This window comes from Pan troglodytes, chromosome 3, assembly GCF_028858775.2.
Source record: "Pan troglodytes isolate AG18354 chromosome 3, NHGRI_mPanTro3-v2.0_pri, whole genome shotgun sequence".
Classification (NCBI taxonomy): domain Eukaryota; kingdom Metazoa; phylum Chordata; class Mammalia; order Primates; family Hominidae; genus Pan; species Pan troglodytes.
The window spans coordinates 9,348,122-9,367,415 of record NC_072401.2 but is presented as its reverse complement, the minus strand read 5'-3'; the positions used below and the strand labels follow the sequence as shown (position 1 = coordinate 9,367,415).

The window sequence follows — 19,294 nt, the reverse complement described above, 5'->3', positions numbered from 1 at the left end:
TAAAAATTCAAAATTACCTGGGTGTGGTGGCGCATACCTGTAATCCCAGCTACTCGGGAGGCTGAGGCAGGAGAATTGCTTGAACTCAGGAGACGGAGGTTGCATTGAGCTGAGATTGCGCTATTGCACTCCAGCCTGGGCAACAAGAGTGAAACTCCATCTCAAAAGAAAGAAGGAGAGAGAGAGAGAGAGAGAGAGAGAGAGAGAGAGAGAGAGAGAGGGGGAGAGAGAGAGAGAGGGAGAGAGAGAGGGAGAGAGAGGGAGGGAGAGAGAGAGAGTGAGAGAGAGAGAGAGAGAGAGAGGGGGAGAGAGAGAGAGAGGGAGAGAGAGAGGGAGAGAGAGGGAGGGAGAGAGAGAGAGAGAAAGAAAGGAAGAAAGAAAAATAAAGAAAGAAAAAGAAAGAAAGAAAGAAAGAAAGAAAGAAAGAAAGAAAGAAAGAAAAAGAAATAGGGTTATTGCAGATGCTATTGATTAGGATGAAGTCATCCTGGAGTAGGGAGGGCCTAAGTCAATGACTGGTGTCCTTATAAAAGATGAGAGGACACGCCGAGTCACAGAGACACAGGGAAGAAGGCCATGGATTGGACGGAAGATTGGACTGATGCGTATGCAAACCAAGAAACACTGAAGACTGCCAGGAGACCACAGGAAGCTAGGACGAGGCAAGGCAGGACTCCCCGACAAGTGCAGGAGGGAGCATGGCCCTGCTGGCACCTCCATTTCAGACTGCTGGCCACCAGAGCCACAAGACAATCAATTTCTGTGGTTTCAAGTCACCCAGCTTTTGGTACTTGGTTGTGGCAGCCCTAGGGAATGAATATAAGTACTTTCTCTTTTTTTTCTTTTTTTGAGATGGAGTCTCGCTCTGTTGCCCAGGCTGGAGTGCAGTGGCGAGATCTCAGCTCAATGCAGGCTCTGCCTCCTGGGTTCACACCATTCTCCTGCCTCAGCCTCCTGAGTAGCTGGGACTACAGGCGCCCGCCACCACGTCCAGCTAATTTTTTGCATTTTTAATAGAGACAAGATTTCACCGTGTTAGCCAGGATGGTCTCCATCTCCTGACCTCATGATCCGCCTGCCTCAGCCTCCCAAAGTGCTGGGATTACAGGCGTGAGCCACCACGCCCGGCCGAATATAAGTACTTTTAAATTAACTCTCCTCTTCTCTCCATCTTCTTCTAAATCATCATTTTTGCCTAAGCAACAACGAGGGTCTAATACGGATGTGATGACTCACTTCAAAGTGGGGGAAGCCCCCATGTGCACCCGAAGCTCCTGCTGCCTTGGCCCTGGCTTCAGATACTGGACCATCATTGTGGAGGCTTGCTGGAGGTCTGAGCCAGGACACCATTCTCTGTTGCCTTTAAACAAAGGCTGGTGCTCGCCCAGGCATGTAAGCTCCACCGAGGATCTATTTGGAAGGCAGAATTCTGAGATGACCCCTTAGGTTCTTGCCCTGGATAAATGCCAGGTGTAATCTCCTCTCCCCTGGAGTGTAGGCAGGACCCGTGGCTTGCTTCTAGTCTATACCTATGAAAAAGATGAAGGGATTTTGCAGATGTAACTAAGCCCCTAATCCATTCACTTTGAGTTAATCAAAAGAGAGATTATTCAGGGTGGGCCTCACATCTTCAGGTGAGATCTTCAGTGAAGGCCTGGAGGAGAGAGACTCCTTCCTCCTGGTTTTTGGTTTTTGTTTGTTTGTTTGTTTTTGGCATGGAGTCTCACTCTGTTGCCCAGGCTGGAGTGCAGTGGCACGATCTCGGCTTACTGCAACCTCTGCCTCCTGGGTTCAAGTGATTCTCCTGCCTCAGCCTCCCAAGTAGCTGGGATTACAGGTGTGGGCCATCATGTCTGGCTAAGTTATGTAGAGACGGGGTTTCACCATATTGGCCAGGCTGGTCTCGAACTCCTGACATCAGGTGATCCACCTGCCTCGGCCTCCGAAAGTGCTGGGATTACAGGCGTGAGCCACCATGCCCGGCTGGTTTTGAAGAAGCCAGCCACATGAGTTCCACAGTTGCATGGAAATAAATTCTGCCAACAACCATGTGAGGTTGGGAGAAGACCCCAAGCCTCATATGAGACACTAATTCCAGCCGACACCTTGATCACAACCTTGTAAGGACCTGAGCAGAGCACCCAGCTAAAGCTGCACCCCCAGACTCCTGACCCACAGGAAAGGAGAGGTAATAGATGGGTGTTTTAAGCTGCTAAATTTGTGTTGATTTGTTATGCAGCTTAGAAAATGAATACATCATTCCATGTTTAAAAAATCATAAGCTAATCACACCATTCGATTTCTTTTTTCTTTTTCTTTTTTCTTTTTTTTTTTTTTTTTGAGACAGAGTCTCACTCTATTGCCCAGGCTGGAGTGCAATGGCACAATCTCGGCTCACTGTAACCTCTGCCTCCCAGGTTCAAGTGATTCCCTTGCCTCAGCCCCCCAAGTAGCTGGGACTACAGGCAAGCACAACCACACCCAGCTAATTTTTACATTGTTAGTAGAGATGGAGTTTCACCATTTTGGCCAGGCTGGTCTCGAACTCCTGACCACAATTGACCTGCCTGCCTCAGCCTCCAAAAGTGCCGGGGTTACTGACATGAGCCACAGCACCCGGCCTGACACACCATTCAACTTTAAGGAACTTCCAGGTGCTGTGGTCACGCCCCTCTTGTGTGGCATGCAGGTGGGGAGAGATGGGCTGGAAGATGACTGGATGGGGGCATGGAGCTAGGTGGGAAGAGGAAAAGTGTCTTGAAGGAAGTAAGTCCCTTCAGATAAGGGAGGGAGAAGCCTGATCAATATGCAGACTTGCACAGTCCTTCAGTCCTGGGGATATTGGTGGAGAGACATGTCTTGCCTTACATTTGAGAGTTAACATCCCAGGCAGAGGCCCTACTTCCACCCTTTTGCAGGTGGGGCTGGCGAGCAAATACTTAGAGGAGAAATGAACACCGTTTGTAAGAATGTGAAAAGTTTCTGGAGTGGAGAGATGATGAAGCAGGATATTTGGAGTCAACAGCCAAAGTTTTTATTTTTTATTTTTTATTATACTTTAAGTTTTAGGGTACATGTGCACAACGTGCAGGTTTGTTACATATGTATACATGTGCCATGTTTGTGAGCTGTACCTATTAACTCATCATTTAACATTAGGTATATCTCTTAATGCTATCCCTCCCCATTCTCCCGACCCCACAACAGGCCCCAGTGTGAGATGTTCCCCTTCCTGTGTCCATGTGTTCTCATTGTTTAATTCCTACCTATGAGTGAGAACATGCGGTGTTTGGTTTTTTGTCCTTGCAATAGTTTGCTGAGAATGATGGTTTCCAGCTTCATCCATGTCCCTACAAAGGACGTAAACTCATCATTTTTTATGGCTGCATAGTATTCCATGGTGTATATGTGCCACATTTTCTTAATCCAGTCTATCGTTGTTGGACATTTGGCTTGGTTCCAAGCTTTTGCTATTGTGAATAGTGCCATTATAAACATACGTGTGCATGTGTCTTTGTAGCAGCATGATTTATAATCCTTTGGGTATATACCCAGTAATGGGATGGCTGGGTCAAATGGTATTTCTAGTTCTAGATCCCTGAGGAATTGCCACACTGAATTCCACAATGGTTGAACTAGTTTACAGTCCCACCAACAGTGTAAAAGTGTTCCTATTTCTCCACATCCTCTCCAGCACCTGTTGTTTCCTGACGTGTTAATGATTGCCATTCTAACTGGTGTGAGATGGTATCTCATTGTTGTTTTGACTTGCATTTCTCTGGCCAGGGATGATGAGCATTTTTTTCACGTGTCTTTTGGCTGCATAAATGTCTTCTTTTGAGAAGTGTCTGTTCATATCCTTTGCCCACTTTTTGATGGGATTGTTTGCTTTTTTCTTGTAAATTTATTGGAGCTCATTGTAGATTCTTGATATTAGCCCTTTGTCAGATGAGTAGATTGCAAAAATTTTCTCCCATTCTGTAGGTTGCCTGTTCACTCTGATGGTAGTTTCTTTTGCTGTGCAGAAGCTCTTGATTAGATCCCATTTGTTGATTTTGGCTTTTCTTGCCATTGTTTTTTGTGTTTTAGACATGAAATCCTTGCACATGCCTATGTCCTGAATGGTATTGCTGAGGTTTTCTTCTAGGGTTTTTATGGTTTTAGGTATAACATTTAAGTCTTTAATCCATCTTGAATTAATTTTTGTATAAGGTGTAAGGAAGAGATCCAGTTTCAGCTTTCTCCATATAGCTAACCAGTTTTCCCAGCACCATGTATTAAATAGGGAATCCTTTCCCCATTGCTTGTTTTTCTCAGGTTAGTCAAAGATCAGATAGTTGTAGATATGCGGCCTTATTTCTGAGGGCTCTATTCTGTTCCATTGATCTATATCTCTGTTTTGGTACCAGTACCATGCTGTTCTGGTTACTGTGGCCTTGCAGTATAGTTTGAAGTCAGGTAGTGTGATGCCTCTAGCTTTGTTCTTTTGGCTTAGGATTGACTTGGCAATGTGGGCTCTTTTTTGTTCCATATGAACTTTCAATTAGTTTTTTCCAGTTCTGTGAAGAAAGTCATTGGTAGCTTGATGGGGATGGCACCAAATCTATAAATTACCTTGGGCAGTATGGCCATTATGAGGATATTGATTCTTCCTAACCATGAGCATGGAATGTTCTTCCATTTGTCTGTATCCTTTTTTATTTCATTGAGAGGTGGTTTGTAGTTCTCCTTGAAGAAGTCCTTCACGTCCCTTGTAAGTTGGATTCCTAAGTATTTTATTCTCTTTGAAGCAATTGTGAATGGGAGTTCACTCATGATTTGGCTCTCTGTTTGTCTGTTATTGGTGTATAAGAATGCTTGTGATTTTTGTACATTGATTTTGTATCCTGAGACTTTGCTGAACTTGCTTATCAGCTTAAGGAGATTTTGGGCTGAGACAATGGGGTTTTCTAGATATACAATCATGTCGTCTGCAAACAGGAACAATTTGACTTCCTCTTTTCCTAATTGAATACCCTTTATTTCCTTCTCCTGCCTAATTGCCCTGGCCAGAACTTCCAACACTATGTTGAATAGGAGTGGTGAGAGAGGGCATCCTTGTCTTGTGCCAGTTTTCAAAGGGAATGCTTCCAGTTTTTGCCCATTCAGTATGATATTGGCTGTGGGTTTGTCATAGATAGCTCTTATTATTTTGAGATACGTCCCATCAATACTTAATTTATTGAGAGTTTTTAGCATGAAGGTTGTTGAATTTTATCACAGGCCTTTTCTGTATCTAATGAGATAATCATATGCTTTTTGTGATTGGTTCGGTTTATATGCTGGATTATGTTTACTGATCTGAATATGTTGAACCAATCTTGCATCCCAGGGAGGAAGCCCACTTGATCATGCTGTATAAGTTTTTGATGTGCTGCTGGATTAGGTTTGCCAGTATTTTATAGAGGATTTTTGCACCAATGTTCATCAGGGATATTGGTCTAAAATTCTCTTTTTTGGTTGTGTCTCCGCCAGGCTTTGGTATCAAGATGATGCTGGCCTCATAAAATGAGTTAGGTAGGATTCCCTCTTTTTCTATTGTTTGGAATAGTTTCAGAAGGAATGGTACCAGCTCCTCCTTGTATCTCTGGTGGAATTCGGCTGTGAATCCGTCTGGTCCTGGACTTTTTTGGTTGGTAAGCTATTAATTATTGCCTCAATTTCAGAGCCTGTTATTGGTCTATTCAGAGATTCAACTTCTTCCTGGTTTAGCCTTGGGAGGGTGTACATGTCGAGGAATTTATCCATTTCTTCTAGATTTTCTAGTTTATTTGCATAGAGGTGTTTATACTATTCTCTGACGGTAGTTTGTATTTTTCTGGGATTGGTGGTGATATCCCCTTTATCAATTTTTATTGTGTCTATTTGATTCTCTCTTTTCTTCTTTATTAGTCTTGCTAGTGGTCTATCAATTTTGTTGATCTTTTCAAAAAACCAGCTCCCGGATTCATGGATTTTTTGAAGGGATTTTTGTGTCTCTATTTCCTTCAGTTCTGTTCTGATCTTAGTTATTTCTTGCCTTCTGCTAGCTTTTGAATGTGTTTGCTCTTTGCTTCTCTAGTTCTTTTAATTGTGATGTTAGAGTGTCAATTTTAAATCTTTCCTGTTTTCTCTTGTGGGCATTTAGTGCTATAAATTTCCCTCTACACACTGCTTTGAATCTCTCCAAGAGATTCCGGTATGTTGTGTCTTTGTTCTCGTTGGTTTCAAAGAAAACTTTTATTTCTGCCTTCATTTCATTATGTACCCAGTAGTCATTCAGGAGCAGGTTGTTCAGTTTTCATGTAGTTGAGTAGTTTTGAGTGAGTTTCTTAATCCTGAGTTCTAGTTTGATTGCACTGTGGTCTGAGAGACAGTTTGTTATAATTTCTGTTGTTTTACATTTGCTGAAGAGTGCTTCACTTCCAAATATGTGGTCAATTTTGGAATAAGTGTGGTGTGGTGCTGAGAAGAATGTATATTCTGTTGATTTGGGGTGGAGAGTTCTTTAGATGTCTATTAGTCCCGCTTGGTGCAGAGCTGAGTTCAATTCCTAAATATCCTTGTTAACTTTCTGTCTCGTTGATTCGTCTAATGTTGACAGTGGGGTGTTAAAGTCTCCCATTATTATTGTGTGGGAGTCTAAGTCTCTTTGTAGGTCTCTAAGGACTTGCTTTTTGAATCTGGGTGCTCCTGTATTGGGTGCATATATATTTAGGATAGTTAGCTCTTCTTGTTGGATTGATCCCTTTACCATTATGTAATGGCCTTCTTTGTCTCTTTTGATCTTTGTTGGTTTAAAGTCTGTTTTATCAGAGACTAGGATTGCAACCCCTGCCTTTTTTTTTTGTTTTCCATTTGCTTGGTAGATCTTCCTCCATCCATTTATTTTGAGACTATGTGTGTCTCTGCACATGAGATGGGTTTCCTGAATACAGCACACTGATGGGTCTTGACTCTTTATCCAATTTGCCAGTCTGTCTTTTAATCGGAGAATTTAGCTCATTGACATTTAAGGTTCATATAGTTATGTGTGAATTTGATCCTGTCATTTTGATGTTAGCTGGTGATTTTGCTCATTAGTTGATGCAGTTTCTTCCTAGCCTTGATGGTCTTTACAATTTGGCATGTTTTTGCAGTGGCTGGTACTGATTGTTCCTTTCAATGTTTAGTGCTTCCTTCAGGAGCTTTTGTAGGGCAGGACTGGTGGTGACAAAATCTCTCAGCATTTGCTTGTCTGTAAAGTATTTTATTTCTCCTTCACTTATGAAGCTTAGTTTGGCTGGATTTGAAATTCTGAGTTGAAAATTTTTTTCTTTAAGAATGTTGAATATTGGCCCCCACTCTCTTCTGGCTTGTAGAGTTTCTGCCGAGAGATCAGTTGTTAGTCTGATGGGCTTCCCTTTGTGGGTAACCTGACCTTTCTCTCTGGCTGCCCTTAACATTTTTTCCTTCGTTTTAACTTTGGTGAATCTGACAATTATGTGTCTTGGAGTTGCTCTTCTTGAGGAGTATCTTTGTGGTGTTCTCTGTATTTCCTGAATTTGAATGTTGGCCTGCCTTGCTAGATTGGGGAAGTTCTCCTGCATAATATCCTGCAGAGTGTTTTCCAACTTGGTTCCATTCTCACTGTCACTTTCAGGTACACCAATCAGATGTAGATTTGGTCTTTTCACATGGTCCCATATTTCTTGGAGGCTTTGTTCATTTCTTTTTATTCTTTTTTCTCTAAACTTCTCTTCTTGCTTCATTTCATTCGTTTCATCTTCCATCACTGATACCCTTTCTTCCAGTTGATCGAATCAGCTACTGAGGCTTGTGTATTTGTCACGTAGTTCTCGTGCCTTGGTTTTCAGCTCCATCAGGTCCTTTAAGGACTTCTCTGCATTGCTTATTCTAGTTAGCCATTCGTCTAATTTTTTTCAAGTTTTTTAACTTCTTTGCCATGGGTTCGAACTTCCTCCTTTAGCTCAGAGTAATTTAATCATCTGAAGCCTTCTTCTCTCAACTCATCAAAGTCATTCTCTGTCCAGCTTTGTTCCATTGCTGGTGAGGGGCTGCATTCCTTTGTAGGAGGAGAGGCACTCTGATTTTTAGAGTTTCTAGTTTTTCTGCTGTTTTTTCCCCATCTTTGTGGTTTTATCTATCTTTGGTCTTTGATGATGGTGACGTACAGATGGGGTTTTAATGTGGATGTTTTTTCTGTTTGTTAGTTTTCCTTCTAAGAATCAGGACCCTCAGCTGCAGGTCTGTTGGAGTTTGCCTGGGTGTCAGCAGTGGAGGCTGCAGAACAGCGGATATTGGTGAGCAGCAAATGTTGCTGCTTGATTGTTCCTCTGGAAGTTTTGTCTCAGAGGAGTACCCGGCCTTGTGAGGTGTCAGTCTGCCCCTACGGGGGGGTGCCTCCAGTTAGGCAACTCGGGGGTCAGGGACCCACTTGAGGAGGCAGTCTGTCCATTCTCAGATCTCCAGCTGTGTGCTGGGAGAACCACTACTCTCTTCAAAGCTGTCAGACAGGGATATTTAAGTCTGCAGAGGATTCTGCTGCCTTTTGTTTGCCAATGCCCTGCCCCCAGAGGTGGAGTCTACAGAGGCAGGCAGGTCTCCTTGAGCTGTGGTGGGCTCCACCTAGTTGGAGCTTCCCAGCTGCTTTGTTTACCTACTGAAGCCTAGGCAATTGTGGGCACCCCTCCCTCAGCCTTGCTGCCACCTTGCAGTTTGATCTCAGACTGCTGTGCTAGCAATGAGTGAGGCTCCATGGGTTTAGGACCCTCCGAGCCAGGTGTGGGATATAATCTCCTAGTATGCCGTTTGCTAAGACCATTGGAAAAGTGCAGTATTAGGGTGGGAGTGACCCGATTTTCCAGGTGCCATCTGTCACCCATTTCTTTGACTAGGGAAGGGAATTCTCTGACCCCTTGCACTTCCCCGGTGAGGCAATGCCTCGCCCTGCTTGGGCTCATGCTCGGAGCTCTGCACCAAGTGTCCTGCACCACTTTCTGACATTCCCCAGTGAGATGAACCCAGTACCTCAGTTGGAAATGCAGAAATCACCTGTCTTCTGCGTCGCTCATGCCAGGAGTTGTAGACTGGAGCTGTTCCTATTCGGCCATCTTGGCTCCACCCCCGCTATTATGATTCTTACACAGAGTCCTTTGCTTTCCAGCAGCCTCCTCTTCCTCCTTTTTAGGTTGGAATTCCTCTATTTTAGTGGCCACTGGGATTCTGAAATGACCAGGTCTTTGTCTCAGAGACCTCACACATGCTCTTCCCTCTGCCTGGAACACTTTTCCTTGCTCTGATCCCCTGAGATCTCTTTCAGCTCAACTGCCCCATGCTCAGAGACCCCCTTTCTCCCTCTCTAGTTTGAAGCCAGTTTACCCCTGTAGTCTGTGCCTGGAAAACTCGTTTTCCTCCTTGATGCCTCCTGAGTTGTCACGGGATGTATGTGCCTGTTTGGGTGTCTGGTGTCTGTCTCCCCGACTGGACTGCATGCTCCTGGTGAGCTAGAGGGACTGGACTAGCACAGGGCAAGGCCCTGGGGCTGGATGGAGCAGGGCAGAAGGCACAGGCAAAAGGCCTTTGTGATCCGGAAGAAAGTGAAGGAGAGGGAGAGAGATGAGAGAGGCTGGCAGAAGATGGGCCAGGGGCCAGGCTGTCTGGGATCTTTTGGGCCACAGAAAGACATTTGAATTCTTATGTAAGAGAACCAGGACGCCATTGGAGGGTATGAGTCACCTCATCTAACTGAGCTCTGTTTTATTATTTTTATACAATTATTTAAAAGTGATTTTAGTTATTTACCTTTTTATTTTTATTACTTTTATTTTTTTTTTTTTGAGACAAAATCTTGCTCTGTTGCCCAAACTGGAGTGCAATGGCAAGATCTCGGCTCACTTCAGCTTCCACCTCCTGGGTTCAAGTGATTCTCCTCTATCAGACTCCCGAGTAGCTGTCGTTATAGGCATCTGCCACCACACCCAGCTTAATTTTTAGGATAGACGAAGTTTCACCATGTTGGCCAAGCTGGTCTTGAACTCCTGACCTCAGGTGATCTACCTGCCTCAGCCACCAAAAGTGCTGGGATTACAGGGATGAGTCACCATGCTCGGCCTTATTTACTTTTTTAAAAAAGATCAGGCCAGTCACGGTAGTTCATGTCTCCAATCTCAGCACTTTGGGAGGCTGAGGTGGGATGATCACTTGAGGCCAGCAGTTCAAAACCAGCCCAAGCAACATAGTGAGACACCCCCTGCCCCAATTTCTAAGAAAATGAGAAAATTAGGCATGGTGGCTTGTCTGTATCCCCAGCTACTGGGGAGCCTGAGCTAGGGAGGGCTGCTTGAGACCAGGAGTTTGAGGTTCCACTGAGCTGTGATTATGCCACTGAGCTACAGCCTGGGCAACAGAGTGAGACCCCAGAGCCACCTCAGCCTCCCTAGAGCTGACCGAGCTCTGCTTCTTATCACAGGGAATGACGGACGCTGGGGCTTTGATGGGCATCGGGTGAAATGGGCAGAGTGACGCTTACCTGGGATGGCAGTGAAGTGGGACGGGGAGGTCATTGTGACAAGGGGCGGCATGAGGTACTTGGCCTTGACGCCCTCCCCGGCCAGACGGTCCACGTTGGGGGTGTCCACATCCTGATCCTAGTCCCAGCGGAAGCCCTGGAAGGAGATCAGCAGCAGTTGTGAGTGCTCTTCTTCCCTGGGAGCGGGTGGCCGCCCAGCAGGACAGGCGGTGGCAGCAGCAGCTGGAGGGGACCGAGCCATGTCATCCCACAAGCACCTGTCATGCACTCCTCACAGAGTTCATGGACTTCTCCCTCTTTAGTTCGTTGTTGAACAAAGTCCACATTAATAATTCAGCCCAGCTCTGTTGTGGAACAAACAAACTGGAGTGTAGCAAGGTGCTGCATATTTGCAGGACAGTGTGAAAGCGTTCTGGAGATGGATGGGGGACATGGCTGTACAATGTGGTGGATGCATTTAACACCACTGAATTTTTCCTTTGAAAATGGCTAAAATAATAGATTTTGTATGTATTTTACCACAATAAAAAATCAAACTGGCCGGGCATGGTGGCTTACACCTGTAATTCCAGCACTTTGGGAGGCCAAGGTGGGTAGATCATTAGAGGTCAGGAGTTCAAGACCAGCCTGGCCAACATGGAGAAACCCCATCTCTACTAAAAATGCAAAAATTAGCCAGGTGTGGCGGTACATGTCTGTAATCCCAGCTACTCGGGAGGCTGAGGCAGGAGAATTGCTTGAACCCGGGAGGTGGAGGTTGCAGTGAGCCGAGATTGCGCCACTGCATTCCAACCTGGACGATGGAATGAGACTGCATCTCAAAAAAAAAAAAAAAAAAAAAATCAAACCACATGAAATATTTTGGACTCTTATACTAATTCCAACATTTTGAAGATCTGGGGAGAACAAACTAGATTGGTGCTTTCCTTAGCTTAGTATGTCCTGTTTTCAGAGGGAGAGCAAATTATTGTTCACCAGCACTATTGAAATAGCTACAACAGGATGGGCATGGTGGCTCACACCTGTAATTCCAGCACTTTGGGAAGCTGAGGTGGGAGGATCGCTTGTGCCCAGGAGTTCAAGATGCCAGCCTAGGCAACATGGTGAGACCCTGCCACTACCAAAAAATACAACAACAACAAAAATAGCTAGGTGTTTTTGTGTGCATCTGTAGTCCCAGCTACTTGAGAGGCTGAGGTGGGAGGATCACTTGTGCCCAGGAGGTTGAGGCTGCAGTAAGCCATGATTATGCCACTGTACTCAGCCTGGGTGACAGAGTGAGACCCTGTATGGAAAAAAAAATAAAAACCTGCAGTGGACTCAGTGATCATGAGGCCAGGCACTGTACACATATACATCATCTCATTTAATTTTTTCTCTTGTTTAAAATTATTTTTTCCTCTAATCCCCATGTTGCTCAACATTTTTTTAATCCTAGGAATTAGTTGAAAATTCTGCATAAGAATTAAAAATTGCCTGGCCTGGTGGCTTACACCTATTATCCCAGCACTTTGGGAGGCTGAGATGAGAGAATCACTTGAATCCAGGAGTTTGGGCCAGTCTGGGCAATATAGTGAGAATGCAACTCTGTAAAAAAATTTAAAAAGCTGGGTGTGGTAGGGTTCACCTGTAGTCCCAGCTACTTGGAAGACTAGGTGGGAGGATTGCTTGAGCCCAGGCGGAAAAGGCAGCAGTGAGATATGATTGTGCCATTGCACTGCAGCCTGGGTGATGGAGTGAGACTCTATCTCTAAAATAAATGAATAAAATTGTGGTATAATATATGCAACATTTACCATTTTGTGTATCTGAAAGTGTACAATTCAGTGACATTTTGTACATTTATCATGTTGTGCAATTATCACCACTACCTAGTTTCAGGGCTTTTTCAACACCTCAATTGGAAGCCTCATATCCATTCAGCAGTCACTCTGCATACCCCCTCCTGCAGCCCTTGGAAACCTCTCATCTACTTTCTATCTCTGTCGATTGGCTTAGTCTGAACATTGCATATAAATGGAATTCTACAATATATGACCTTTCATGTCTGCTTCTTTCACTCAGCATGTTTTTAACGTTCATCCATATCAAAACATGGATAAGTTTTATTTTCTTTTTAGACCCTATCTAAAAAGAAAAAAAAAATTGTAAAACAAAAACAAAAAATATATAGGATGGAGATCAGATGAGTCCTGCAAAGTTTATAATATTTACTATCTAACACTTTACATAGAAGCTTGCCTACCTCTGAATGATATGCAGGTACAGAGATGACATTTATCTTGGCACTTATAGAAAGACCTATAAATTGTATAAAGACATCATCACTGGATTTTCAGTAACAAGAAGCGGCAAGACATGACGGTGTGTCCAGGTGTTCAGGTGAAGTTTAGGGAATGTCTTGTCTTGACGAGGTCGGATGTGAGACCCAGATGAGATAACCCCATTTCCCCTGCTGAAATTGCCTGAGAATTTCATTCCAGTTATTTGCGTAGGTTGATTCTTTAGGTGGGGGTGGGGTGGGTGAGGAGGTGAAGTGTCAGGTGAGTTCTATATTGTATTTGCACAACTTGGCTTTCTTTTTACTTGGTGTGGTGTTTTGCTGTATGAGGAATTTCATAGAATTTTGTGATGAGTATGTAGCATAGTGGTTTGAATCCTGCCAGGCCGAGGGTCATATCTCAGCTCTGCAACTCATTATCTATGATGCCTTGGGGCAGGTCCCATAACTCTCCAAGCCTCTGTTCTATATTCCATAGGGTTGTGAGGCTCAGATGAAATAATACATGCTGGCAGGAATGGTTACTGCTCATGGGATTTCCATCTGCTCCCCGTATTCCCCAGACCCCCTGTAGTTAGATGGATCCATGCCAGGGTCCAATGCTCTATAAGTGGAAGTCACTGACATCACCTCTAGTCTACAGGTTTTGAGGGCTTGGGAATAACTATCTCATTCTCTCATCTCCTGGTGCAGTAACTATGGGAGAATCCTTGCATTAAGATGGTAGAATTTCCATCATTCTAGGTCTTTGAGTGGCCATATGGAGCACACCATACCCAGCCAACCCATTGTGGACATGGAATGTAAGAAATCAACCTTGGTTGCTAAGCTTCTGAGACTCTGGGGTTAATTTGTTACTGCAGCATAACCTAGTCCATCCTGATGCATGCAGCATGCAAACCACTTATGTTGACCCTTAGTCATGGTAAGTGCTCCACAGATGTTGGTTACTTTTGGTAGGAAGATAGATTGCCTCTGAAAGTTGTGTTAGCTGATCTCATGATGCCAATGTTGCTATTTTGTAATTGGATAAGTTGGGCTTGGCTCTCCTTCCAGCATGTGGGAGAGAAAGATGACTGAAGACAATAAGGCACTATTATCTTCAGTTTCTGTCCTTGGATACCCTTGGTGGCAATGAACAATGCATGCCCCTCTGAGAAAACTGGACCTAAAGGAGAATGGGAGGTGATACCAGAATTGGGAAAGTCCAAGGCCCCAGGCATTCCCTGGTCTGGAGACAACTTTGAGTCCTTGATGGGAAGATTCTCCAAGGGAACATAAATGCTTCTACTACCTAGTTTGTCTCTTTGAGAATTAAAACTTTTTTTTTTCATTCCAGTAGCTTTTGGGGTACAGTTTGGCTCTTTGAGAACTGCATACTAATTAATTTTAGGGGCATCTGTACACATCTCTATATTCCTGAAACATGGAAGAAACAGCCAGCAGTCAAGCGACAATCTACCATGACCACTAAAATATCCCCAAAGTGAAACACTAGATGTGATCCACTAGGTTTAGTGGAGGTGGCTGGCTCGAGAGTTGATTATATTTATTATTGTCACTGTGGTGATTATGGCCACAACATTGTGATGCGTGTTGGTCTTCTTTTGGTGAGTTGCAGTTTGGAAGGAATAAATCCATTTTTCTTTTCTTTTTTTTTTTTTTTTTTTGAGTCTTGCTCTGTCACCCAGGCTGGAGTGCAGTGGTGCCATCTCAGCGTGCTGTAAACTCTGCCTCCCAGGTTCAAGTGCTTCTCCTGCCTCTATGGTCAGGCTGGTCTTGAACTCCTGACCTCAGGTGATCCACCTGCCTCAGCTTCCCAAAGTGCTGGGATTACAGGCGTGAGCCACCTTGCCCGGCCCCATTATTCATTTAACCAATATCTATTTAGCACATTGGGTGTGATGGAGGATGAACTGCAGGGGAGAGAGGAAGCCTCCTCCTGCCACTATGTTTTCAAGTTGTCCTAATACTCCACCATGACACGCAGGCTTGTGGGTCCCAGAGCTCCAGAAGCATCTCCCGACCACAACACCCTGACCCTGATTCTACTGAAAAATACGTGAGTCTAGGAGAGCCATCTCTGACACTTCCCTTCTTTTGAACGACTGATCTGTCAGTCATGGGGAGCCCTTATGAAAATGCAGTGTGTTTTGTGAAACTTGAGGTTGATCGAAGAATACCATTAAACTTTGTTAAGAAATCTACATATTGATGACATATGCAGTGGGGTGGAGGTGGGGAAATTCCCAAATACATTTTAGGAATTATCTCAGAAGGAGGTAATAGTCAGAACTCTTGGTTGCCAGTGACAGAAACTCATCTCACTAGTGTGGAGTGGAAAAGGGGTCATGTTTTTCTCTGCACTCCCTAACCCCAACCCCAAGCAGATCCTGAAAGAGGGACAGGATTGCAAGTGGATTATTTGGGAGGTGATTCCAGGGAACACCAATAGGGGAGTGAGGAATTGATTCATGGAAAGGCAGGAGGCCACACAGGGGGCTTCAATGAGCAGCTTACCACTCCAGGCAACTAGGATTTGACCCCACTGGGGACCTCTGGGAGGTGATGTGGAATACATTTCAAAGTTGTTGCATCCAGGGGGCAAATATATTGAAGCATTTATAGCCTGGCTCCCATCCGTCACTGGCTGAGGACTGGTCCCAGGGCATCAACTCTCTGGCTTTGCTTTCTTCTTTTTCTTTTTTTTTTTTTTTTTTGAGACATAGTCTTGCTCTGTCACCCAGGCTGGACTGCAATGGCATGATCTCGGCTCACTGCAACATCTGCCTCCCAGGTTCAAACGATTCTCTTGCCTTGGCTTCCTGAGTAGCTGGGATTATAGGCGCCTGCCACCATGCCTTGCTAATTATTTTATTTTTTGTAGAGACGGGGTTTTGTCGTGTTGGTCAGGCTGGTCTCGAACTCCTGACCTCCTGATCCACCTGCCTCGGCCTCCCAGTGTTGGGATTACAAGAGTGAGCCACTGTGCCCGGCTTCTGTGGCTTTTCTGACATACTCCATACCTGACTTTGAGAAAGCCCTCAGGTGAAAGTCTTGGTCGTATGCAGTAGCAAGCATGTACTAAAATGACAAAAACCGAGGGGCTTACCACAAGATCTCTCTCTCTATCTCTGTCTCTAGCTTTGTCTGCATACTGGCTTAATTTCTTCTTACTCAAGCCTTTCTCCATAAGGTGAGAAACGTGGCCACAAAAGCTCCTGTATTTCTCACTACACACAATTCCTGTCATCACAGAGAATGATTAACTTGGTCTAGTTCCAGTTTGGAAAAATATTCAAGGGAAGAATTCTGATTGGCCAATTTAGGCCAGATGCTCATCCCTGGACCAATCAACTGAGGCCAGAGCGGTGGAGTCATTTGAGAACATGTCAGCCCCCATGAGAGCCACATGGCTGGAGTAGGAAGTGTGAGTCTCTATAGAGGGGAGGGCTGCTAGTCTGAAAAGGCAATAGATGTCTGCAGTGAAAGGAATAGATCAGGAGATACATTCTGTTAAACCTGTTAATTATTTGAAAAAAAGAGAAACTTTAAATATACAGTCACAGTATACGTGAGCCGATGGCTCACGCCTATAATTCCAGCACTTTGGGAGGCTTAGGTGGGCAGATCAGAGGTCAGGAGTTCGAGACCAACCTGACCAACATGGTGAAACCCCGTCTTGTGCACCTGTAATCCCAGATACTCAGGAGGCTGAGGCAGGAGAATTGTTGAACCAGGGAGGCGGAGGTTGCAGTGAGCTGAGATCATGCCACTGCCCTCCAGCCTGGGCAACAGAGTGAGACTCCTCAAAAAAAAAAAAAAAAAAATTACATTCTGGTTCCCCCAGCATGATTTATCAGAAAGGAAAAACTTACAATATGCGTATTTCCTATGCACAGGCTACTGCTATGAATTCAAATTCTTAAATTCCAAAGATTAATTAAAATGTTTCTCAAGACACATAAACTGTTAGAATCTGCTTATAATGAGGCTGAAGTTGAGTAAGAAGAGAACTGGCATTTAGGACACTACTTTTCTTCTGTCGAGTACTGTCAAGTTTTGGTTCTGCCTGGAAGTAGATGCACCTCAAGGGAGGGTTGCATGTAAAGGTGTGTGTGTGTGTGATAGTTTCCAAGGATGGGTAAAACTTTCTGCAAATGCTCGTGCAGTGTAATTGAACCAATCTTTCCTTTAAGAGGTAGAGTTTATACTCCTCTACATGAATCTGGGCTGCCTATCACTTGCATTGGCCAGTGGAATGCTGCCAAAGGGATGGTGACCAACTTCTAGCCGTGAAAGGAAAATAAACCTTGGGGCCCCAAGATCACTAAGCTAGGCTGGGCTCGGTGGCTTACGCCTGTAATCCCAGCACTTTGGGAAGCTGAGGCGGGCAGATCACCTGGGGTCACGAGTTCAAGGCCAGCCTGGCCAACATGACAAAACCCCGTCTCTACTAAAAAATATGAAAATTAGCCAGGCATGGTGGCATGCGCCTGTAATCCCAGCTACTTGGGAGGCTGAGGCAGGGAAATTGCTTGAACCCTGGAGTTGGAGGTTGCAGTGAGCCAAGATTGTACCACTGCACTCCAGCCTGCGCAACAGAGCGAGACTCTGTCCCCCCTCCCAAAAAAAAGTTATTGAGCTAAAGAGAAAAGTCAAGCTGGGAACTGCTTAGGGGAAACCTGCCTCCCATTCTATTCAGTTACCCCTTTGCTCACTGAGATAAATTTATATCTGATTGCCTCATTTGGAGAGGCTAATCAGGAACTCAAAAGAATGCAACCATTTGTCTCTTAACTTTCTATGACCTGGAAGCCCCTTCCCCTTGTCTCACCTTCACCTTCACCTGGAGTTGTCCCGCCTTTCCAGACTGAACCAATGTACATCTTACACATATTGATTGATGTCTCATGTCTCTCTAAAATGTATCAAACCAAGGTGTGTCCCTACCACCTTAAGCACATGTTGTCAGGACCTCCCGAGGCTGTGTCACAGGCAGGCGTCCTCAACCTTGGCAAAACAAACTTTCTGAATTAACTGAGACCTCAGATTTTTGGGGTGCAAATAGTCTTAGGCCTTGAGAGCCCTCTCGTAGTTTCCATATTTTTGCCCTCTTGGATGCTGGCACCAAGCAAACCTTGGCTATCCTGCTTAAAGTGACATTTGGAGAGGGGTTCTGGAGGACAAGGGGCCACATGGAGGAAAACAAGTTTCCCCGGCTGACAACCAGCACCAACTGCCAGGCACATGCATGAGGCCGTCCTGGCTGTTCCTCCCAGCTGGCCCTCCAGCTGCAGGTAGCCACACAAATGAGCCCAGGTTAAACCAGCCAGGAAGTCCCCATGCAACTCACAGGGTCATGAGCAATAATGGCTTGTGGTGGTTTAAAGTTTCTAATTTTAGGTGCAATAGGTAACTGAAACAGCCCACAAGGGTGTGAGCCTGTGGAGGGTGCATTTCCCACCTGCTGAAGCTTCTCAATTCCCAGGATCCAATCCAGATAAGACTCTTGTTCTCAGTGTCCTTGATGGAAATGGCAATGAACTTTTTGCAGATTGGACCATCTCGGGAATCCCAAAGATCAGAAACTATTTTCTTTCTCAGAATCTTCCACACAGCATTGAGCCTTAGGAATTTCTAAGAAGGATCTGGAATGAAAAAAAATCTTTTGAAAAGGTATGTGTATAGCTTCACTTCAGCAAGATTCATGGTGTGTGTTAGACTAAGTGCTGGTGTTAAGCCAAACCATGTTTTTCAAAGACTCGTCTGGCCTCAAGGTTGGCAGGATCAGAGTGGCCTCCCAGGATCTATCACATCCTCAGAAGAGTTGGCTCAACTGGCATGTACCCAGATCTCTTTGAGCTAGGATGATACTCCCTTGAGTCAAAGGCTGCCACACCACATCTCCTTTAAGTCCCCCTAAGTACGACCCCAGAAGTATTGACAAAATAATGCTATCCCTGAAGATTTCAGGAGGACATAAATGAAGAGACTAAACTGCAAGGTACCAAAACTTCCATCTTTGCTAAAGACCCTCATCCAGGCTGGGCACGGTGACTCACGCCTGTAATCCCAGCAATTTGGGAGGCCAAGGCGGGCGGATCACCTGAGGTCGGGGGTTCAAGACCAGCCTGACCAACATGGAGAAACCCCATCTCTACAAAAAATACACAATTAGCCAGGCAGGGTGGCACATGCCTGTAATCCCAGCTACTAGGGAGGCTGAGGCACGAGAATCGCTTGAACCTGGGAGGCGTAGGTTGCGGTGAGCTGAGATCGTGCTATTGCACTCCTGCCTGCGCAACAAGAGTAAAACTCCATCTCAAAAACAAACAAAAAGTCCTTATCCAATGGTCATGCCACTCTATCTGGCCATGTAATTTCTTCTCCTGGCTTTCTGTAGCAACAGCCTTCTGAGGAACCTCACTCTGCATTTCAAAACCCCTTCAACTTGTACCCTT

At 44.9% G+C, this 19,294-nt stretch overlaps 1 long non-coding RNA gene across 1 annotated transcript; it reads right to left on the bottom strand.

Annotated features, from left to right (window-relative positions):
• Positions 1–1,161: 1,161 nt before the first annotated feature.
• LOC129143689 (uncharacterized) lies at positions 1,162–18,482 on the bottom strand. The gene is made up of 3 exons (XR_008547430.2): positions 18,298–18,482; positions 10,550–10,685; positions 1,162–1,529 (listed from the first exon to the last, which is right to left on the bottom strand). It is a non-coding gene; the product is annotated as an uncharacterized LOC129143689 (long non-coding RNA).
• Between the last annotated feature and the right edge of the window lie 812 nt (positions 18,483–19,294).